We start from the raw sequence: 24,368 nt of genomic DNA on the forward strand, positions 1-24,368 counted from the left end.
CCACAGAGGAATATAGACAGCACCGATAGCTTTTCCATCACAGGTGGAACAGCAGCTTAAGTGTGTGTGGGTGTGTTTGTTTGTGTATTAACAATTTATTTCGCTAAATATAATTATTTTTAAATTTCAGAGCAGTGTGCAATGAAAATACCATAATGACAGTGGAAACGCAAACAACACTAAATAAAACCGTTTTTAAAAAACAGGCTATAAAGCAAGATTGAAACACAGACATGTGCCACCAATACAGCTGAGCAAAATACAAAACAAAAATAAAAAATTTAAGAGTGTCCAATGCAACTTGGGTAAACATTTACATTTTTGAGAAGCAATTAATGGTGATTACTGTTTCTTCTTCACAAATTATCCAAAGGATATGCTATCACCAAGGAGCTCCACTTCTGTGTTGTTGTCACCAAGTGACAATCTGCTTGTCATGGACCAACCAAAAAGGCCACATTCACAACACACAGTTAAGGGTGCTGTCTACGGAGTTGTTAGCAAACCCATTTGCCTCTCAGAGCTAAATTTGCTGGAGTTCCCTGGGAAGAAAGTTTGCTAAACCCCTTTGGGAACTGGAAGGAGAACAGGAGTCTCCTAACAACTCTCAGCACCTTTAGCACACTGCAGTTCCCAGGATCCTTTGAGGGAACCCATGACTCTCAGCAGGCTCTGCTCCCCGCCCCTTCTCAGGCTTTTTTCATTGTGCATCCTGGAACAAGTGAAGAAAGAGCCATGTGGCTTGGCTCTCAGTTCAGCAAATGCTGTAAGTGAACCGAATCGCTCTGAAAGGAGATTTTATAGCCTGCATCTTTGCTAATCCAAAGATTTCATTATCCTTTTTGTAAGGACAATTTTCCTGCCCCCCCCCCATATAAAAACTGTCTGGAGCAGCAACTGTATGGGGCGACTGGTGATGACATATACATAACACTAGAAGCCTGGTTTTCTCTCACTGCCCAGGTCCCCGTGAAGGCCTACTTGCCCCCTTTCCCAGCTAGGCCTTGCCAGATGGGTCTTCAGAAAGGAAAGGAGAACTTGAGATAGGAAAGGAAAGTTAACATGCAGCTTAAGGCTGGGCCTTCTGAAAATACATGATAAATTTGGGTTTCCTTCCCACAAAACCCATCCCTCCTTATGTTACTGGACTACAGCTCCTAGCATTTCTGACCAGTAGGTATGCTGCCTAGGATTGATGGAGTTCAACAGTATTTGGCAGTCACCCCATCCCTGCTTTGCATTTTGTGTGGGGAGGAGGTGAAGAATAAAATGAAAGTGACATGGTGACTCTTGGTGATCAAAATATTTAATATTTAAATTTTCTGTTTTACAATTTAAAATACTCATTTAAACATCCTTAAAATATCAATGACTTCTCTTCTTCTCTTTCCATGATTCTTTTTGCATATCATAAATCCCTGCATATTTTACAAAAACTAAACCATTCAGTATTCCATTATTACATCCATCAAAACTTATTTACACTGTTGAATTTATCTGGATGCTGCCAACTTTTCAGGTATACACAATTCCCCCCCCCCATATATTCAATAAATGTTTTCCACTCTTCTCTAAAAGTATGTTCTTCTTGTTCTCTTATTCTATATGTTAAGTCTGCAAGCTGCGCATATTCCATCAGCTTAAGCTGCCATTCTTCTTTAGTTGGGACCTTGCTCATTTTCCATTTTGGGGCTAAACATGAGCCGCAGGAGTGGCATACATAAATGACCTTTTGACACCAGGGAATTTTTAGTTTGAATTATCCCCAACAAAATGTTTAAAAGTACTTGCTTACAGGTTTCCTGCAGGTGTCTGGTTGGCTCCTGTGAGGACAGGATTCTGAACTAGAATTGGCCCAAACCAGCAGGCTATTCTTACTTTCATACCTGTAATTGGCTAAGCACCTCCCCCATACGGAAATCAGTGTGTCTCCTATTATAAGCACTGCCATCTCCACCTGTGGCAAAATGTGAATGAGTTTCTTTTCCATGCTAATGGCTTCTTTCATACACTACTTCTTTCCCATGGGAAATTTAGAAATTACAGCAGCAGTTAAGAGGTTGGCACTAAAGCTCAGTGCTATAAAACATCTTTGTTTTTAAAAAACCCCAACTTTCTAAACCTGTTTCAGTCTGGATGACAAATATATATCATTAAGCGCGATTAAGATTTCGCGATGGCCTATGCACCACGCTTAATTGTGCTGCGTTTATACTTTCCATTTTTATCCCATTAAGGCCAGGGACTGTGATTAAATGGCACTAAATTAACTCCAAGGCTCGTATGCCAGGCTGTGGACCTTCCTATGTCTCAATACATCTTCTTCTTGTTTTCTAGCAATGTATAAGTGAATCCCAATTTTCATTTCTGTTTTGTACAGCTGGGTTGGTGATGGGAATTCAAATGCATTTTCTGGCATGTACATTTGAATTCTTAGTAGCCAGGGACAGAAAGTGGCAATGGATCATACGATTTCTCTTCCAGTAATTTCCCACAGCAGAACAGATGAGGAGGTACCATTTGGGGAATGATGCCCCCGGAGCAATGGGCAAAGGATATGCAGGATATATTAGGTCCTGTATTCCAGAGTAGTATAAAGCACTTACAAACTGAGGCACTGTATATACGTTTCAGACAAGAGCTGCCCTTCCCACAGGCTTACAACATAAAGATAGACATAAAATGCATTAGGGAGGAAAGGAAAGGAGTGTGGTGTAGTGGTTAGAGTGCATGGGAGATCTGAGTTCAAATCTCCACTCAGCCATGAAACTCTGGCTTTGGCCAGTCACTTCCCTCTGCCTAAGGGAGAAGCCAAGTAGCGCTGGATCTCTGACAGGCCATTGGGCAGGGCTGTTTGGCCTTGACCTCTGAAGCAATGCAGCTGAATGACCATTGAGAGAGAAGCTGTTCTGGAAAGAGAGAAGCCAAGTGGCAGTTAGCTGCTGCCAGGCTGATGGAGGGGGCTCCTCTGCCTCACCTCCCCATTGCAACCTATTGGGCATGTAGTTGAGGCAAGCTATTTGGGGACTGTAATTGGCCAAGCCAGTGGAGGGGGAGATGCTTTCTCACCATTGCCACGTGGGATGCTTGCTGAAAAGGGCAGTTTATTTGGGACAGGAGGCCAAAGGGCAGCTGCATCCTAATTTCAAACAGATACAAAACTAGGAAAAAGAACATGAGAAAAGCCTTCTGGATCAGGCCAATGGTTCATCTAGTCCAGCTTCCTGTTCTCACAATAGCCAACCAGAGGCCTGGGAGAAATCCCCAAGCAGGACTTGATCAGCAACTGGAGCCAGGAGCATCACCACCTCTGACCATGAAGGCAGAGCTCGTGGCCATTGATAGCCTTGTCCTCCATTAATTTGTCCAGTCCTCTTTTAAACCCATACAAGTTGTTGACCATCACTGCCTCCACTGGGAGCAAGTTCTATAGTTTAAATTATGAAGGATGACTTTCTTTTATCCGTCCTGAGTCTTCCAACGTTCAGATCCATTGGATCTCTACTAACTTTCTCCATTGGATCTCTACTAACTTTCTCCATGCCATGTGTAATTTTGCAAACTTATATCATGCCATCTGCTACTCATTCCCACCCCCCTCTAAACCAAAAAAAAGTCTCAAATGCTGTAGCCTTTCCTCAGAGGGGAGTCATTCCATCTCCTTGATCATCATTGGTTGCCCTTTTCTGAACCTTTTCCAACCCTGCAAATATCCGCCTGGAGGCCCAAACTGTACACAGTATACCAAACACAGTCACGCCATAAACTGGTGCAACAGCATTATGATAGCAGCAGGTTTTATTTTCAATTCCTTTCCTAATGATCCCTAGCATGGAATTTGCCTTCTTCATAGCTGCCACACACTGGGTCAACACCTTCATCAAGTTATCCACTATGACTCCCAAGGTCTGTATAATAAAATTACAAACTGGAGGAGGACAAAATCTATCACCAAAATAAATGGGACACTTAAAAGAGAAAGGAGGAGAATAAGTTTAGCGACTATTTTTTTTTTATACTAGCAATAGACAGGGAGTGATAAGGGGGGGGGGAAGAATAAAGATGTGATATCTAGGGAAATACTTGGGGTGGGTGTGGGGTGGGTGGGGGGTTAACAAGAAAGAAAGAACCCACAGCAGAGACCAAAGAAGGGAACACAGAGAAGAATCAGAGATGAAAGATAAGCAGGAGCTGCTAAGAGAATGAATGCGCTTGAATGTGCTTAAATTGAATAGGAAAAGGAAAAGATAGTGAAATCAAACAGAAGGAGGTGATGTTATGTATTATTCAGCAGTTGTTAACACCACCAAATATGTCTGTCTGTCTATGTTAAAAAAATGCTGAGGCTCTTGGATGATAAAAATTGTCTGCATCCCTGCAGGTGATGTATCCTCTCCTTGGACCATTTTTTACTTGGATTCATCACCCAGCTTTCCTCAGAGCTCAGCTTACGTAATATACAATATGAAGATACAGTTCCCTGTCTCTAAAGTATTATGGTCTGATATAATATGCCAGCTATGTTGATATGTGTGCTATTATTTGAGCGATTTCCATTAACGGCAATGCTGTTTGTCTTCTAGTGGCTCAGCAGGTATCCATGATGGATGATTTCTGTGCTTCACTCAGCCTTGAGGATCTTTGTTTGATCTGGACAATATTTATCAATTACTTTTTTTCTATTTTAAAAAAGCCTCCTTTCTGAACGGAGCTCATCCTATTTTATCTTCACGATAACCCTGTGAGGTTGGTTAGGTCGACATGCCCCTGTATAAGTTCCCTGCTTGCACAGAGCTTTTATGTGCACCCACAAATGTGTGTGCATTTTTTAACTCAAGAAAAATTGAGGTTGTGGGTGAAACACAAGTACCTATGGACATTTGATTCTTCTGTCCAATCCTTATCGCCTTGCTTTGCTCCTAACCTCCTGAATCATGACTCCTGAGCTCTATGTCTGCTGCATGGCTACTTGCCTGAATAATGATCTCTTTCTTACTTCCAAGTAAGAGTCTCTGTCTGCCTGTTTTGGGACAGAGGAACCAGGACACAACCATTATTTAGCCTTTGGAGAAGATTAAAGTAGACACATGAAAGCTATCTTCAAGTATCTGAAGGGCTGTTACAAAAAGATGGAGCAGGCTTCTACTCTGTTTTTCCAGAAGGCAGAACTACTGCCAACAGGTGGAAATAGCAAGAAAGCTGACTTTGATGAAACATTGATGAAACTTCCAAACACTAAAGAACAGTTCAACAGTGAAACCAACTGCCTTAGAAGGTTCTGGGCTCCCTTTGATGAAGGCACTTTAAGCAGAGCCTGGTTATCTGTTAGAATGCTGTCATTTCATACTACATTACAGATTCCTCATTGAGCAGGGGTTAAACTACCTAAGTCCCTTCCAAGTCTAGGTTACTATGACTCTGTGATTTTGGATGCATTGGGAATGGGTTATTTTGCATTGATCCAGTAGGAAATTAAGAGTCATCTGACTCAATTGTGGCCATATAGATTGTGATGACTCTTTTGTTTTGAATTTTGCCAGGGTTCCAGCTTATTAGCTCTAACATCCTCCATAGCGCAGAATCAAACTCTATGAATAATACATGGGATCCTGGGAGGCAGCTGTGAAATCCAATTAGTTTAGCTGAAATTTGCATATCAATCAAGGGCAAAATATTTATTGCTCAGCTGCTGCAGAAGTAGCCTTTTAAGAGATTCAGGGTGCACACTTGTAAATTCTGCAAGCAGTTGTAAATAGCAATAGCTTAATTTAAACGCTGGGAACTTTTAAAAATATACACAAGTCATCTGGGGGAGGAGAAACCTCTGCACTGGATGCACAAGTATCAGTTGTAAAATATGAACTCCCAGGTGATAGCTGAGAGCCCAAGGGTTGGAGAGATAGTGCTCCCAGGTGACAGCCAGGTGCATGGAGTGAGTAAAGTTAAGTTTGGTGCTAAAGAGTTCTATCCTGAGGAGAAGTTAGGAGAGGAGTCATTGTGGCCCTAAGTGAGAGGGTGGGGAGATAGATGTGTTGGTGAGGGTGTTTGTTATGATTTAGTGCCTTGAGCCCTGGATGGCATCATTCTTACCTCAGTTTGTTTGGATCTTCAGTTAGGAAAAGGCCAATGGCTTGCTCCAGAATTCTGCTCACACAATGACCAACTAGATGCCTCTGGAAAACCCTCTAGCAGGATCTAAGCAGAAGAAGAAGAAGAAGAAGAAGAAGAAGAAGAAGAAGAAGAAGAAGAAGAAGAAGAAGAGTAGTAGTTTGGATTTGATATCCCGCTTTATCATTACCCAAAGGAGTCTCAAAGCGACTAACATTCTCCTTTCCCTTCCTCCCCCACAACAAACATTCTGTGAGGTGAGTGGGGCTGAGAGACTTCAAAGAAGTGTGACTGGCCCAAGGTCACCCAGCAGCTGCATGTGGAGGAGCAGAGACGCGAACCCAGTTCACCAGATTACAAGTCCACCGCTCTTAACCACTACACCACACTGGCTCTCTCTGCTCCAGTGGCTTCCAGCAACTGGTATTCAGAAGCATTGCTACCTCTGACTGTAGAGGCAGAGCACAGACATCCAGGCTAGTAGCTATTGATGACCTTCTCCTCCGTGGATTTGTCCAGTTGTCTTCTAAAGCCATCCAAGTTGGTGACCATCCCTGCGTCTTGTGGAAGTGAGTTCCACAGTTTGTGTACTGCATGAATAAGGGTCCCCCCCCTTTGCCTGTTCTGAATCCTACAGCTTCACTGGAAGTTCATGAGGTCTAGCGTTATGAGAGAGGGAGAAAAACTTTTCTCTATCCACTGACAATTTGTTGATGATTTGTTGGCTAGTACCAAGCAGTTGGGACGCGGGTGGCGCTGTGGGTTAAACCACAGAGCCTAGGACTTGCCAATCAGAAGGTCGGCGGTTCGAATCCCCATGACAGGGTGAGCTCCCGTTGCTCGGTCCCAGCTCCTGCCAACCTAGCAGTTCAAAAGCACATCAACATGCAAGTAGATAAATAGGTACTGCTCCGGCGGGAAGGTAAACGGCATTTCCGTACGCTGCTCTGGTTCGCCAGAAGCGGCTTAGTCATGCTGGCCACATGACCCGGAAGCTGTACGCCGGCTCCCTTGGCCAGTAAAGCGAGATGAGCGCCGCAACCCCAGAGTCAGTCACGACTGGACCTAATGGTCAGGGGTCCCTTTACCTTTACCAAGCAGTTGAGTAGTGCATGATATGGGTTGAGGGAGTGGGGGACCCAAGAGTGCACTGAAGTGATTGCATGCTGTGGGAAGGAAGGGATTGTGTGATAAATGGTACTAAAAAGTAGGGACCAAGAAGTAGTGTGTGCTGTGGGACTTACTCCCTAGTAGTGTGTTGAGGATGGCCGCCTAAAGCTTGCATCCCTAATTCGCTCAGCTAATGTTTATTTTGTATCATTTGCCTCCAGTCCTGGAAAGCCAGACCAGCAGGCGTCCGAAATTATCCCCACCCCCAGACTGTTTGTTTCATTTGTTTGATAATTGGGGGGTGGGGTGGAAAGTTGGTGAGAGCACCCTTTAATCCCCTAGCTTCTAAAACTTTTCCTTTGGCTCTCGCCCTGCAATGAGATTTTGCTGATTTGCAGCACAATTGAAATCCAAGATCCGCTGGGATAAGAGAGTTTGGATTTGAAGTATCTACGGCAATCCCAGCCTAGACTTTGCTGACTTCCTATAGTTAGGATTCATCAGTTACATGTTTTTGCTTGCTATGGACATTTTATTGTACTCTATGGTAATTTTAATACGCTGTTCAGCAGAGCTGTTTTTCTAGAGAAAGAGGTGTCGGAACTCACCATGAACACCTTCCTTGTTCTCTTATAATGGCAATGGTGCCCACCTGAGAGGTGCAGGAACTGAGTTCTGGCAAATTCTGGCTGGAAAAAAGCCCTGCTGTTCAGCATTTGGGGGAGGTTTTGGGTGAGAAAAAGGTGTTATATGAATTAATTGGATTAGTAATTCTGCTAATACTGCAATGTAGGTTTTCCACACATGCTTTGGGTTTGGGGTGTGACTTTGCTCTGTACTGATTATGGTAACATCACACAGACACTCCTTCTCCATGCAGACTTACAACAGGAAAGCTTCACAGTGATATTGTGTAGGCCAGGGGTCTGCAACCCGTGGCTCCGGAGCCGCTTGTGGCTCTTTTACACCTTTGCCGCGGCTCCAGGGCGGATACTAGCGAGGGGAGGAGGTGCATTGTGCACCCCGACACTCCCCACTGTGGCGGGCGCTGTACTGGCTGTGACGTCGCATGGGGGCGGTGCGTGCGTTAGTCACGCACCGTCCCGATGTCACCTTCCCGCCCGCTGTCAGATTAGAGGGCAGCGGCGCGCATGCTTTAAATGTCACAATGGTTTTGCGGCTCCCAGGTTTTTTTTTTCCTTCGGAAACGGGTCCAAGTGGCTCTTTTTGTCTTAAAGGTTGCAGACCCCTGGTGTAGGCAATCCTAAAACCATCCTTTGGCCATTTATAAGACCTTTGGCCATTTATAAGACCTGGCTGTTTTCCAGCAGAAGGAAAATGAATCAGTTTCAGCCCAATTGCCTTCTCTCCCCCCCCCCCCAGTGACACACAGAAAAAAGCTTCTTAACATCCCTACAGGGCTTAGCAATCTGAGCCAGAGGTGTGGGGGGGGGGATAAAATAGAGATGGAAAGGTTCTGCAGAGAAAGGTCAGCTGTTGACTTAGCATGCTGGCTGATTGACTTTGACCCCAAAGCCTTTGTCTGCTTTGTTTGGTGATGTGGACATGGTACATAGAAGGCTTTCTGGAAAAGCAGACCAGACATCAGATTCAGAACTATGTTATACACTCAAGAATGATAAAGCAACTGAAAAATGGGAGGCAATGGCTGTGTCTGTTCTGCAGGCACTTTGGTAGAGCATGAGACTCTTAACTTCGGGGTCATGGGTTCAAGCCCCATACTGGTCAAAAAGATCTTGGTACTAGATGACCCTTGTGGTCCCTTCCAACTTTACAATTATATGATTCTATGACTCTGTGCATTTGTGTGTACTGTGATGAGGTCTGAGAGCCGGTGTTGTGCAGTCAATAGAATGTTTCACTACAGACTCATCCTCACTTCCATTTGCCCTGTCACTTTCCCTTTGGGGAAAACCTGCTGTTTACTGCTGAATTGGAGCAAATATCAATTGGGTATTCCCCGGACTGAAGATTTAGCACTAAAGAGTGGGTTTTCCAGGGGAAATGATGCGGCAAAGGTAAAACTGCTCAGACTCTTGCCTAGAAAGCACGGGGGAAATGGGAAACTGCTCAGACCTGTGCTTTCTAGGCACAGGACAAGCAGAAGTGTAGACAAGTTCTTAGGTGGGTCAGTTCCAGGTTTGAATGTCGGCGTGCCCATGAAACACTGTGGGGTAACCTTGACATAGTAATAATAAGGTTGTTCCTTTGAGGCAAATCATCCTGAGGCAAGCAGGCCTGCAGAAGGCATGAAATAAACATGCAAACAAAAGCAATAACAAATAACGGGGGAAGTTATTTAGAGGACTAGTTTGACATCTCTTGACTATAAAGCGAATGACCGTGAAGTCCATTGGTCTTTAAGGGTGAGCCATAACTGCTCTTGAGTAGCAAGTGGCCACCACTGCCTGCCTCTTACAGTATGCAGCTCTAAATTATAACCATGCCATTAGATAATAATGGGTTGGCATGTATATTTTGCTACCCCAGAACTGTGAACGGAAAGGAATGGAGGACTTGCATCCCCGTAAGATTCTCTAGCAACTTTTGCAGTTACTAGCTATTATTGCCGCATTAGCACCATACATTTAAAGTACATTTAAAGCACATCCCCCACCCACAAGGATTGGGGATTTTATTTTTTCAAGGGTGCTGGGAATTGCAGTCCTGTACCAGAAGTAAACTACAGTTCCCAGGATTCTTTTTGTGTGTGTGTGTGTGTGTGTGCGCGCGCTATAAATGCATGGTGTGTATGCATTCTGAGTAGTACTATAGCACTGAGCACTATTACTATCATACTATATTATTTCTCCTCTACCCAAACCTGCTGCAAACCTAGCTTTTACAACGCAGGGCACTTAGCCTCTATGAAGACCTGTGCTGTGCTCAACAGGGAGGCTGTCACACACACAAAAGAACCATCATGTTCTACTAAATTGCCAATTCTCCGTTTTGAATTACCTTCTGAACTTTTCCTCCTCACCCTAGCAGGGGCCTGGAGACAAGAAGTCTGCTCTCTCTTGTCAGGCTCTCCCGCCTGAGCCTCTTCTGACATGAATCTGAAATATCTAGGCATTCAGCTTAGTCTGAGGCAACATCAGAGCCAGTGAGGCAGGGAAACAAGACCAGAGACATTTAAAGGACATTTGCTGGGTTCTGTTTCACTCTTCTGAGCTGTTACCCTGCTTAATCAAAAGTGTGTTTTTGATTAATCAAATGCCTGTTTGAGGTGCTGTGCACATTGAATTTACCTGCACATTGCATCATTCCCACCCCACACTATTTGTCAATAATAATAATAATAATTTTTATTTATACCCCGCGCTCCCCAACCAAGGCTGGGCTCAGGACGGCTAACAAGCAATAATAAAAACAAGTTGAATGAATACAACTTAAAAACAAGATTAAAATACAACAATTAAAATACTGAAACATTAAAATATTAAAATCCAGCCTCATCACAGGAGGAGAAAGGAAAAAGAAACACAATCTGAAACACATCCTGTGGGAATTGTTATAATTCATTGTCTGCCGAGAATAGACTTCTTTTTCTAGAAAGAAAGGTCTCAGAACTCGCCATGAACACCCTCTGCCTTGTTCTCTAATAATGGCAATGACTCTCACCTGAGAGCTGCAGGAACTGAGAACCAGTGAGTTCTGGCTGAAAAAACAAAAAGCCCTGGACTTCTCAAGCATTTGCTATGTACATGTGTACACAGAAAGGACTTCCTATTGAGACCACTCCCTCTTATCATGTTTGACTTGTCTGTGAACAAAACAGGCAAAACAGGAAGCAGCATAGTAACTTAGCTGCCTCCCTATCCCATTATGTATCTTCTGTATAAAGATAAAGGCCCCCTGGATGGTTAAGTCCAGTCAAAGGTGACTATGGGGTTGTAGCACTCATCTCACTTTCAGGCCAAGGGAGCAGGCATTTGTCCACAGACAGCTTCCTAGGTCATGTAGCCAGCAGGACTAAACCACTTCTGGCGCAACTGGACACCATGACAGAAATTAGAGTGCACAGAAATGCCATTTGCCTTCCCGTTGCAGTGGTACCTATTTATCTACAGTGGTACCTCAGGTTAAGAACTTAATTCGTTCTGGAGGTCCGTTCTTAACCTGAAACTGTTCTTAACCTGAAGCACCACTTTAGCTAATGGGGCCTCCTGCTGCTGCCGCGCTGCCAGAGCACGATTTCTGTTCTCATCCTGAAGTTCTTAACCTGAAGCATTATTTTTGGGTTAGCGGAGTCTGTAAACTGAAGCGTATGTAACCCGAGGTACCACTGTACTTGCACTGGCATGCTTTTGAACTGCTAGGTTGGCAGGAGCTGGGACAGAGCAACGGGCGCTCACTCTGTTGTGCAGATTCCAACCACCAACCTTCCGATCAGTAAGCCCACAAGGCTCAGTGGTTTAGACCACAGCACCATCTGCATCCCATATCTTCTGTATATCAGTATATTAACACAACTCTGTGTGTGTGTGTGTGTGTGTGTGTGTAACACAAATGACTCAACTATACAGCTGCAAATAAAACATTTTAAGTGTGTTTTAAGTGCAATATACAATGTGGCACAGATTGTGATGGTGAGCCTTATGGAAAATTAAATGCATTTTTAAAAACGCTTTTTTTAAAGAGCATTTTCATAACGGTTTTTATATGTGTGTAGATTCCACCTTAGTGCCTGTAGAAACACTAACTGAGCAGAATAGAGAACACAATTTTTGTTGTGAACTAGTTTGAAAGCATGTCTACCTGTGTGTACACAGATAGCTCCTGTCACTTTGGTGATGTTATGGTACAAATGTGTGTACGATCTCAAATAACTATGTACAAAGGTGCACCAGGCAAACCTCCCCCCCCCCCAATGCTAAGTGTGTAGACAGGCTCGATATCTGGAAAACAAACAAACAACATTTTTCAAGAAAAGGGGGGCAGAGGGGCAAATGATTGTGGCTGAATCTGTACCAGGGAAACCTGCAGTCTTCCATAGTTTTCTGGCCTCCCTTAGTGACCAACTCCCAGTGACCCTGGGTCGCAAAGCTAACCCAAGACATTTTAACACCTGAGGTGGTCCCAAAATAGCACACCCCCTCCAGGGAAGAAAGTGTGAGGGAAGATCTACATCAGGAGAAAGCGGGGGGGGGGGGGAGGGGGCGATCAACCTGTCACCTTGCCTTGCCTTATGGGTCGGCCGTCCCTGCTGGGTTCCATGCTATCTGAGAGGGATAGTGTTCCTGGCTAGCACAGAGTGAATCCTCTACTCATGCCTATTCTCTCCCTTTAAAATCCACAGCTGCTACTAGACAAAGGATGAATAATATACCCACCCATTATCAATTAGCTGCCAAATTTTCCTGGGGTCTCTTTAGGTAGTGAAGCAGATCAAGCATGAGGGTGTTAAGATACAAAGAGGCTATGCCAGGTTTATGGAACAAGTTCTAAAGTTTACTAAAACAGGAAAAAAATATGGATTTTTTTTTAAAAAAAACAAAATGTTGCGTATGAAAGCAATAAAAGCCCAGAAGCAAAACTTGTTTGCAGGCTGGCTAATGATACAAATGTTGCAAGTTGGTCTTATGCTGCCTGCCCAAATATTTCATCATCTCTTCCCTTTGAAAATATGCCGCTGTGTTTATTATTGAATCTATACTCTGTGAATGGAGAAAGGGGGTTGGGGAGCATGGATAGTTAATAGCACTTCTCAATTTTAATGAAGGAAAGTCAATTCACCTTGAAGGAAATTCCCCTGGACTAAATGAGATTGAGCTATGTGTTCTCCCCTGAGAAATTCCCCATGGTAATTTCATTAGAGAAAGAGATTGTGGGGTTTTTTCCTGGTGTGTTTTTTTTAAAACCCTCTCAAAGTCAAACTCTACTGCAATTGTTGTTTGAGCTTGACATAGATTGTATGCATTACTCTCTAGTGGATTTCATCCTCTTTCAATGAGCTTGGGAAGTAAGATTTCAGACTGTGATACTGAGCAGCAACATTCATGGAGTAAAAACAGAATACAGTGGTACCTCAGGTTACATATGCTTCAGGTTACAGACGCTTCAGGTTACAGACTCCACTAACCCAGAAATATTACCTCGGGTTAAGAACTTTGCTTCAGGATGAGAACAGAAATTGTGCTCTGGTGGCGCGGCAGCAGCGGGAGGCCCCATTAGCTAAAGTGGTGCTTCAGGTTAAGAACAGTTTCAGGTTAAGAACGGACCTCCAGAACGAATTAAGTTCTTAACCCGAGGTACCACTGAACTTGAAGATGAGATAATAGTAAAAATAATTTATTTTTTGTACCTGCCCATCTGACTGGGTGGCCCACTCTGGGTGGCTTGCGACAGAATATAAAAGAACACATGATACACACATTAAAATCTTCCTGATACAGGGCTGCCTTCAGATGTCTATGGAAGGTTGTAAAATTATTTATCTCTTTGACATTTGGCAGGAGGGTGTCCCACAGGGCGGGCGTCACTAGCGAGAAGGCCCTCTGCCAGGTTCCCTGTATCTTGATACTACCTGCACGTGGGGTTCTCTGATAATACATGGGATTCTCAGTGCCTTTACTTTTTCTTTTCTCTAGTTTTCCACCTAGGCTTCCACTCTTATTTAATCTGGAAATGGCATCCTCCATTCTCTCACTTTTTATGGAGAAACCAGACCATGTAACTGCTAGCCTCCTGCACCTCAGCTTTGTTCTGCATTTCTCGAATTGCATAAGCTAAGCTATGACCTCTTCTAAATGTATGTGTCTATGAAACTGTTCAGTGCTCTCTTCACTGACTGGCAGTGGCTCGCCAATGATCTCAGACTGGGATCTTTCTTACTCATACCTGCAGATGCCAGTGATTTAACTTGGGGTCTTCTGCATACTAAACATGAACTCCTGTGCTACAGCAAGCAGGAAAGAAAAGCAGTAAGTCAAGCACTAACCTTCACTCATCAATAACAGGAACAGGCTCACTAGGGTAGGGTTTCCCAAATGTGGGTCTCCAGTTGTTTTTTGGACTACAACTCCCACCATCCCCAGCTAGCAGGCCCAGAGGTCAGGGATGATGGGAATTGTAGTCTGAAAACAGCAGGAGACCCAAGTTTGGGAAACCCTGCACTAGGGTACAACCAGTAGCACCAAGACCAGTGTAAATCAATAAACAAGATTAAAAATCTGTGTAAAGAACTTGGGAAATAAACAGGTCTTTGCTGGGTGATGGAAAGATGACCAGGTAGGTGCCTGATGGCTTTAAAAGAGGATTAGATTGAGAATAAGGCTAACTTTGGTTGCTAGCCATTTCTGCCTCCACTGCTGGAAGCAGAATGCTCCAGAATACCCTTTGCTGAAAATCATCAGGGCCCTGTTGCCCTCAGGGCCTGTTTGGCCATCTGGTTGATCACTATGTGACCAGGATGCTGAACTAATTGTCCTTTGGCCTGATCCAGTAGAGATCTACTTAACTTCTCAAGTGCCGATACGATAGCAACGCCCAATCCTAGTTACTAATCAGGCAGCCGCATACTGAGTTTTCCAAAGAGTCTTCAAAGGCAAATCTAACAGCCACAGTTTTGCTAACATAAGCAGAAGGGAATGGCCCTAATGACCGTTGAATACTAGTGTGATGCTGAATCTACAGTGTTGCATTCCTTGATATTCAAGGAATCCATTTTATAATCCAAACTGATAATGGGCTGCAGTATTCCAGGGAAGCTAAATCAATGCTGTCAACAAGAAAGCCTCTGAATACAGAGAGGATTATAAGAGATTTCCTTTACACAGGCTGGGGATTTGGAACTGATCTATCACCTCAGTAATTTCCAATGTTATGCCTGCAATCTTATGCAGTCTTACCTAATAATAAATCACTTTGAACTTAATGGGTCTTATTTCTGCATGATCATGGGTAGGATTGGGCTGTATGTTCCCAGTTGTTGTGTTCTTTTACATTATATTCTGAATGTCCAAAATCCAAATGCAATGCCATGTTTGTTTTAAATAAGCCTTTCTCAATCTTAGGTCTCCACATGTTGTTGGACTACAAACCCCATCATCCCTAGCTAACTGGACAAGTGGTCAGGGATGCTGGGAGTTGTAGTCCAACAACCGCTGGGGACCCAAGGTCGAGAAAGGCTGTTTTAAATAGTGTTATGTGGTGATCAGCACCATGGATAGCAACTGTGGCATAATAATAGACTCTTCCATGCCATTCTGGTCCTATATGATCATAGAGATAAACAGTTTTCATCTGTGGTGATATGGGTATGGGAAGGGTAGCTGCATAGCTTGGGCAAGGAAAGCTCGACGTGATACAGGAAGGAACATCAGCAAAGCGTTTTGGAATGAGTGTTCCCAAAGAAAAGCATCGCACAAATGTTCCATCTTGCTCTCTCTCAAATAAATCACAAGAGGCTTTTGTGACCATTAAATTTAGTAGAAATGGTGGCTTAAAAGAAAGATGAGACAAGTTTGTGAAGGATCATGGCATTAAATAGCTGTTAGCCATGATAGCTGCATGGAGCGTCCAACATCAGGAGCGGTATGCCACTGAATAAGTGACTGGAGGTGGCAACAGCAGGGAGGGCAATGACTTTATGCTCTGCTGAAAAGCTTCTCAGCAAGCATCTATCTAACCAGCTATGGGAAATGGGTGGCTACCACTGACATTGCTTTGTCAAGGCTACTCCTTTTGTTGGCATCCGTCTGTCTCAGGAGACAATGGAGGAGTGAAAGCTTAGCCCTGAGATCACCAGTATGGCACCCTTAGACACCCTGGTGGTGCCCAGCAAGACCCACTGTCCATTTTTGTCTGCATTTTATTTGTTTTGCGGTGTATATTGGTGCTTTGCCTGTTTATTAGGTTCTGCCAGTTTTTTGTCTGTCTTGTGGTTCTTAGATTTCCTAATATGCCCCCAGACCTAAAATGTCGAGGAGCCTTGGCATAGGCACAAGCAGGTGCATGGACATTCTCATTACAGACAATCAGGGTAACTCCTGGGTGTCTAATTGTGGGGCCAGACAATGTGCCCAACACTGGGAACAGGGCCAAGAGCAGCGCCCTACTGCTCTGCACTTGTCTGATGTTCGCTTCCACCTTAGGATGCTATTAGCTCCAAGGTGGGCTAATAAAATCCCTCAACAACTCTTTGATTCCCACCACCCTTCTGAGTAATACCCCTCCCCACCTTCTCACTATATAGAAGGATCTGGCAACTTCTGTTTCAGTGTATCTGAAGAAGTGTGCATGCACACGAAAGCTCATACCAAGAACTAACTTAGTTGGTCTTTAAGGTGCTACTGGAAGGAATTTTTTTATTTTGACTATGGCAGACCAACACAGCTACCTATCTGTAACTGCAACTCTTTGAGGTTTTACTGCAGGACTGGGGAATGCTTTTTAACCCAAGGGTGACATGCCTTCCTAAGCAGCCTTCAGAGGGACACAGTGGTGGGTGGAGCGAGAGGCAAAAGTGGGCAATGGACACACTGTTAATTTTACCTTTTTGAAGTAGGCTGATTCCTAGGCACACTAACACACCTTCCCCTGTTCTCCACCCAGACAAGAAAGAGTTGTTTTCATAGCTGAAGAACAGATTTCACCCAAGCAGAACAAACAAAATAATACTTGAGGTGTGAAGAAGTGGAGGCTGTTACCTAAGAAGAGATTTGAGCACCAGATAGAGGGGCCTGGAGGGCCACATCCACACCCAGGCTGGAAATTCCCTTCCCCTGCTTTCTCTTGAATATAGGAATAGGGATAGAATCATGGAGTGGGAAGGGACCCTGAGTATGTTTCCTTTATTTTCTGTCCAATCACAAAGTTATGTCCATTACTACATAGGCTTCAAATTCTACATGCAAGTTATTTTATAATTTTCCCTTTTTGACGAAACTTATAAGCTGGCAGGAAAACTGGGTCGAAAAAAGATTTAAAACTCGGATTGGTTAAGCAACATGCTTTTTTGTGTCACCAAAAACCTGTACTGAAATTGAAAGTGTTGTTTTGTGAAGCACAGCACCAATAAATTGGTTCTTGGTCATGTGACGCCTTTATTTTCTAGTCTAGTTTTTGGGGGGGAAAGAGAGGTTTCCGCACAACTGCTAACTCAGTGCCCAAGCAATGACATATATTTATGGGAGGTGATGGCCATTGTAAAAATGCTTCCTAGCTGTCTACAGCCTTCAAAGGAACCACCAGCTGAACAAACACAAAAAACAGGTTGTGCCTTCTGCAAGCAAACAAAAAAAAGCAATTTGCAGTACTCGGGGGAAGGGGGACTTTTAAAAAGTAAGCATACCTCACAAGGACAACATTACTATTACGGTTACTGCTTAAAAGCAAAGTTTGTCAATCACCTGATGACATAATTTTTATTGTATTTTTTGGCTGCATTATTTGATTTCAAAAATGCCTTGGGCCCCACTGTGATCCTGATCAGAATCCACCCCATCTATTTGCAGTGGGAATAAAGTGCTGCTGGCGGCAATGGCTCATTCCTCCCATCATACATCTGTGGTTGCCGGGTTCCTGTCCCAAAATATGACAGCAACTCTCACTTGAAAATAAGGAAGGAATATTTATTCAGGTGAATGGCAGCACAAGCTCAGGAGCAAGCATGGAAAGTCAAGATTCCAAGGCACATGAACAAGGCAAGAAGTTCACAACCAAATGGAAGCTACAAAGTTGTCCCTACTGTAGACAACCCCTTTCCCTCCCAGCCTTTAACAATGAAGCAGGGTGGATTCACTTTCTCTCACTAGATTCTAGACACATCAAAGAAGCATTTCAGTTAAACGCTTTGTAAACTTTGTACGAGAAATTGGCAAAAACAGAACTCCCATAGCCCCATCTGGTGTCAGAGTGTTATAATGTATATACAGCGCATATGAAGCGCTTTTTCTTTGCCAGTGTAGCTGAGTCCCCTGTCCCTAGGGTTCTGCACTACAGATTACTCCTCAGAGTTTCAATTCCTTGCTACCCTTAATAAATGGCAATGTCCTGAATTCTTTGAGGTGGGGGAATGTGCTTCAAAGGTATGGTATACCCAGCCACAGTCCTGATCCAGTTTCCCCTCCCCACTTTTCCATGCTGGCTACATACCAACCAGCAAGCAGGTACACAGGACAGCACTACATGATGAGCATGACGACTGGCTTGACCTTGAGAAAGCCAGTAGTAGCCAGTACTGCTTGTTAGATCCCTTGGTCAGTGATGGCTGGTCCCCCTATTGCAAAAAACAGAGACTGGATAGGGGTGGGGGAGGATGAACCCCAGGACAGGAATACAGGAAGCTGCCTTATACCAAGCCAGACTGGTTCATCCAGCTCAGGAATGTCTACTCTAACTGGCAGTCGATTTCCAGGGTTTCAGGCTGGGGTTGGGGTTGAACCTGAGACCTTCTGCATGCAAAGCAGATGCTCTTGTTACTGAGCTACAATCCTTCCCATAGCTAGGGGGCTGGCCAAGGGCAGGCTGAGATTAGTGGGGCATTGGCCTAATGGACCAACCTCCACTATTTGTTCTCTTTCCTTTTTTTTTTTTAAAAAAAAGGTTATTAAAAAAAGATTTATTCAAAAGTAACAACACAATACATTTTCAAGCAATACATTCCCCTCCACAGAAAGCTCTGTGATGATGGTGACATTAAAATATCCTGTTCTTCTTCAATAAAAGAGAAAAGCGGAGACACGATCTGGTCTCCCTTCTTTCCTTTCTTTTTATCGCACCCCCACCCTCCTTTCCCTATCTCATTCCTCCCCAACCTACTCTTTTTAGAAATGAAGTTAGATTGTACACAAGAGGAAGTAGATGCTGTGCAACGTGTACCGGACATCAAACTATGTGGTGTTTGAGGCACCATAAACCCCAAGTTCCTGATGTACAGGCTGATAACTTGACCTGGAGGTCCAGCCAATTTCTTTTGAATCCATTTCTAAGGCACTATTAACACACTCCCCAGAGCACCGAGAAGTCTCTTTGAGTTCCAGCAATGTCATCTCTGAGCAAGCAATAACAGGAGTAAAGAGTTAGAATTGTGATGTCCGCCTAAAGTGTGCTCTGGTTGGTGTATGGGTTGGGTCCAAAGGGAGACGGTAAGCTATAGGAGAGCAGTTCATAACTGCGGCCCTAGGTGGGACTTTCAAATCAGAATGCCAAAGGTGGAGCCTGAACAGTGGGACCTTGACTTGGTGTGGCACCTAGGACACCATCCTCTTCCCTTGTGAGTAATGCTGCTTTAATACTGCATCAACCACACTGACTTGTTTCCCAGTTGAATTAAGAAAGGAGCTTGGTGCAACTTACTCTCATGTAAGTAGACAGAAGATTGCAGGCAGCAGACCTCATTCACCAAAGTAGAAATCATAGCAATTGCTCCAGGGTCATAGAGTGGGCTTAAAGGCTGTGTGAGGTTTTGAACCCAGGTCTCCTTAGGCCCTAATGTGTACATTGCAGTACCTCTGTAAATCACACTACAATATACCATATTTTTCCATGTATAACACGCTCCCGTGTATAAGACAACCCCTATTTTGGGGGACTCCAAATTAAGAAAATAGGGGGAGATTGCCCAGAGTTGTTGAGCTTTTTGGGGGGGATTGCCGAAAATTGCTCACCCCCAATTTTTAACATTCATTTACAATAAAAAAAAAATTGTCTTAGACACGGAAAACTATGATACTTAGAACCCTTAATGAACTACAGCTCCTATAATTCTCTGAGGGAAACCATGACTGCTTAACGTGGTATCATAGTTGGATTATGCCTGGCATTGACTCTGGCTGCAGCTCCTGTTGGTTCCTCTGCCTTCCAACCCACTGGTCCTAGTGATCACCAGCTACCACTGCTGGGAGCTGCCCATTGCTGGCCCAGTAACCCCAGATCCAGTGTCTGAGAATTATTGCTAAACTACCAGTTACTCCTCACTCCTCAAACTAGCAAAGAATGAGGGCAAAGCCCAGCAGTTAAAAGTGATTGCAAAATAAGTATTTATTATTATTATTATTATTATTATTATTATTATTATTATTATTATTATTATTATTTATTATTATTACTCAGAATTGCTTTTTAACAAAAGTCAGAATTGCTTTTTAAAAGAGAGCAACAGAGGTGGAAAGTTTTGAATGCTATCAAGAGGGTGCTGAAAATTTCTCCTTTCTTTCCTTTCCTTTTTTCTTTCTGAAAGAAAAGAAGCGCTTGGAAGCAGAAGGTGCATTTTGAAATACTGCTCCTGTTATAGTTGAGTAGGTCTCTCCAATATTGATATTCATAAGTCTTTTTGTGTCTGTGTACCCAGGTTTCATTTCATCATATTTCTAATTGCTTTGCAGGAAGTTGTGCATCCATAATGCCTCCAGCTGCAGGTTTTCTTTTAGGAGGAAAAAACATATATTGCAAAATGTTAATGATTACCTCCATGCCCCCGCTCCCAATTGGCTAATTTTAACGCAGTTGGTGGGCCCCAGCTACTAGCAGCAAAACTGGAACATAGGAAGCACATTCATTCGTTCATTCTGTATACCATCTTTCATTCAAAGATCACAGGGCAGTTCACAACATAAAAATACAAAATGAGAACACAAAATACAAAACAACATAATAAAACCAAACCAAACCATTAACCTCCCTGCCAGAAACACATTTAAAAGGACATAGAATGTTAATCAGCCAAAGGCTTAGTTGAAGAGAAACGTTTGAGCCTGGCACCTAAATATATTTAATGAAGGAGCCAGACGAGCCTCTCTGGGAGAGCATTCCACATATGGGGAGCCACTGCAGAAAAGGCCCATTTTTGTGTTGCCCCACCCTTGGGCCTCAGATGATTATTTGCAGGGTCCAGGTAGGTTCATGTGGAGAGACGTAGTCCTGGAGGTATTGCGGTCCTGAGCTGTTTAAGGCTTTAATAATGCAAAACCAGCACTTTGAATTGGTCCAGGAAGCTAACTGGCAGTCAGTGCAGCCGGGCCGGGATCTGCGTGATATGTTCAAACCGTTTTGCCCCAGTGAGCAATCTGGCCACCAAATTTTGCACCAGATACAGTTTCCAAACCTGTCTTCGGATAGTACTGGTAATCTAACCTAGAGGTTTCCAGAGCATAGACAACAGATGTTAGGCTATCCCTGTCTAGATAAGCGCACTCCACTCCATTGGGTTATTTAGCTCAATATTGTTTTCACTGACTGGCAGTGGCTTTCCAGGTTTGCTTTGAGTTAATCACCCTGCCAACAAAGGTCCGTATAGTTAAAGCTATGGTTTTCCCAGTAGCGATGTATGGAAGTGAGAGCTGGACAATAAAGAAGGCTGATCGCTGAAGAACTGATGCTTTTGAATTATGGTGCTGGAGGAGACTCTTGAGAGTCCCATGGACTGCAAGAAGATCAAACCTACCCATTCTGAAGGAAATCAGCCCTGAGTGCTCACTGGAAGGACAGATCCTGAAGCTGAGGCGCCAATACTTTGGCTACCTCATAAGAAGAGAAAACTCCCTAGAAAAGACCCTGATGTTGGGAAAGATTGAGGGCACAAGGAGAAGGGGACGACAGAGGATGAGATGGTTAGACAGTGTTCTCGAAGCTACCAGCATGAGTTTGACCAAAGTGTGGGCGGCAGTGGAAGACAGGAATGCTTGGCGTGCTCTGGTCCATGGGGTTACGAAGAGTCGGACATGACTAAACGACTAAACGATAACAACAACCTTGGTAAAACAAACAAACAAACAAACAAACAAACACCCTCTTCCTGTAGCCTTCTGAGAGCAGTACTAATGGGGAACGTCCCAAAAGGTATGGGAGTCAGGCCACGTTTCTCTGACAACAGAGTAGGCATTATGCATTGCCAGGACCTTCCTGTAATTCCCATCTCATCTTGACACGTGCTGCTTGTTTTTCATTTTTTGTTTTGCTCCCCGCAACCTATAATGCTGGCATGCAGCCATCTTGACCTGCACTCAGCTTGCAAGATTAACAAATAAAATTGTGGCTGCAAAAGCAAAACTAATGATGAGAAATGTAGCCGGCGCACGGAGGAAGCAGGGCAAGAGAGGGGTATGTAAATAAATGTCTGGCTGAGGTATGAGGAGCCTGCAGACATTTAATCACAAAGGGAAAACACTGCTACGATAAGAATTACCTTGAATCATTTGTGACAACGTACAGACCCCGTTGCTACACAAACACATTAAAAAACAAATGTGGTGTGGTAAGTAAATCAGGAAGAAATCTCTGCATGGGATAAGATCTGAGGGTATATGATGCAGCTATCCAGGCCTGGCGTCAGCACCTCCTGACACTAGCAGGCACCTGCCAGGGCTCCAGGGCTCCTGGAAGATCCCAGTGGTGCCAATGCCAATTCTGGGGTTCCCACTCCAGGTAGCAGACAGTTCATACCCTCCAACATTTCTCTGATGAAAATAGGGATGTCCCATTCCATAATGATAATTTTACTATTTATACCCCACACACTTTACTGGGTTACCCCAGCCACTCTGGGCAGCTGCCAACATATATAACAACATAATAAAATATTAAATGTTAAAAAAAACAAAAACTTCCCTTTACAGGATTGCCTTCAGGTGGCTCAGGGGTTGGGTAATTCCATATGTTTCTCCAATGAAAATAGGGACATCTTAGGGAAAGCTGGATATTCCAAGATCAAATCTCTAAATCAAAAATATCCCTGGAGCATAAGAACACTTGGAGGGTCTGGACAGTTATGAGCTGTCATTATACATTTCCCCAACTGCCCCGAGGAGCCTAGGCATACAGGTAGCAAGCTGAGTATGGAAGCCCCAGGACTCAGAATTGTAATTAAAATGTAACATAGAATTTATTCTAGAGTGAATGAGAAATCTCCCAGAAAGTCAGGACTCTTTCGACCACAGTTCCAGCCCTGTGTATTGCCACACACTTTGATGACATCACCTCAAGCCATGGGAAGGTAGAGGGGGAGACTTGCTACAGATCTATCAGCATTGCAAATTTAATCAGCCTTAATAACAATCAGATGGATTTTCGCATCCAGCAGGTGACAAGCAATTGCTTAAGCATCAGTTGTTGTTGCTTGTCCTTCTCACAGCAAACATAAACAGGAGCTTTGATTAAAGACTTCAGTCTTTTTCCAAGCCAGACTTCTCTTTAGGAATTAGTGTCAGGTTGCATACATGCCATACATTTAAAGCACATCGAAACCACTAAGAATCTTGAGAACTGTAGTTTATTACTTGGAGAGCTACCATTCCCAGCATCCTTAATCACCTACAGCTCTCAGGATTCTTTTGAGTGGGTGTGACATGCTTTTGATGTTCTTTAAATGTATGGTGCACACATATCTGAAGACTAGGAAGAGAGGGACCTGAGTTTAAGTCTCCACTCAGCCATGGAGCTCACTGGGTGATCATGGGTCGGTTACTTTCTTCGAGACAAACCCATCTTACTTGATTGTTGTGAAGATTAAAGGACTGGAGGGGAAAGTGTGTGTGGCACTTAAGCAAAGGTGAGATAAACAAGCAGTAAATATCCTTCAAAGAAAATCAACCATCACTTCCTGGGACATCTGTTTCTTCTATCGATTTACCAGAATGATAGATCCTTCCCTTTTATATTACAGTGATAAGAAACACAACATATTTTCTTTTACGTCTGCTTATGAAATGAGTCACAAAACCTAGTATTCTGCTTTTCATGTTTCTGGGGGAATTTTTAAATTTATTTTCTAGGATCATAAAATTGTGTGGCTGGAAATGACTGGGCTGGTTTTGATAGGTACAGTAACAAAGGCAGGTTCATTCTTCCCCACGCAACATTCCTAGATCAACCCAGATAATGAAAATGAGAGCAGGGATCAGCCACATTCCAGATGGACAAATTAAAAGAGCAGAAGGATCAAAAGCATCCTATTTCTAACATCCGCAGAGGGACAAGTGCAGAGCAGGTTCTAGCCTGTACTAAATAGCAAACATTCTCTCTGAGATTGCTTTCAAACAGAGATAGAAGTATCTGTCCATTTTGATCCTATCCGTTTCTCATTTTTCCAGACTAGATGTGGTTCTCTGCAATTTGTGACACCTCCCCCGCCATTCTCATTTTCATATAGTTTTAACTCATGTACACATTTTTGCAAGCTGTTTCCT

At 43.6% G+C, this 24,368-nt stretch overlaps 1 long non-coding RNA gene across 4 annotated transcripts in view; it reads right to left on the bottom strand.

The window, feature by feature from the left end:
• The window catches only part of LOC310698897, a 123,089-nt gene that overhangs the window by 45,546 nt on the left and 53,175 nt on the right, over positions 1–24,368 (bottom strand). For 3 of the 4 annotated variants that reach the window (XR_014521795.1, XR_014521797.1, XR_014521798.1), the window contains one exon: positions 6,091–6,195. This is a non-coding gene — a long non-coding RNA (uncharacterized lncRNA). Of the gene's footprint in view, positions 1–6,090; positions 6,196–7,826; positions 7,924–24,368 lie in introns of all 4 variants that reach the window. The other variant, XR_014521796.1, reaches the window with a different exon arrangement.

This window comes from Podarcis liolepis (genome assembly GCF_965112155.1).
Source record: "Podarcis liolepis genome assembly, chromosome: Z".
Classification (NCBI taxonomy): Eukaryota; Metazoa; Chordata; class Lepidosauria; order Squamata; family Lacertidae; genus Podarcis; species Podarcis liolepis.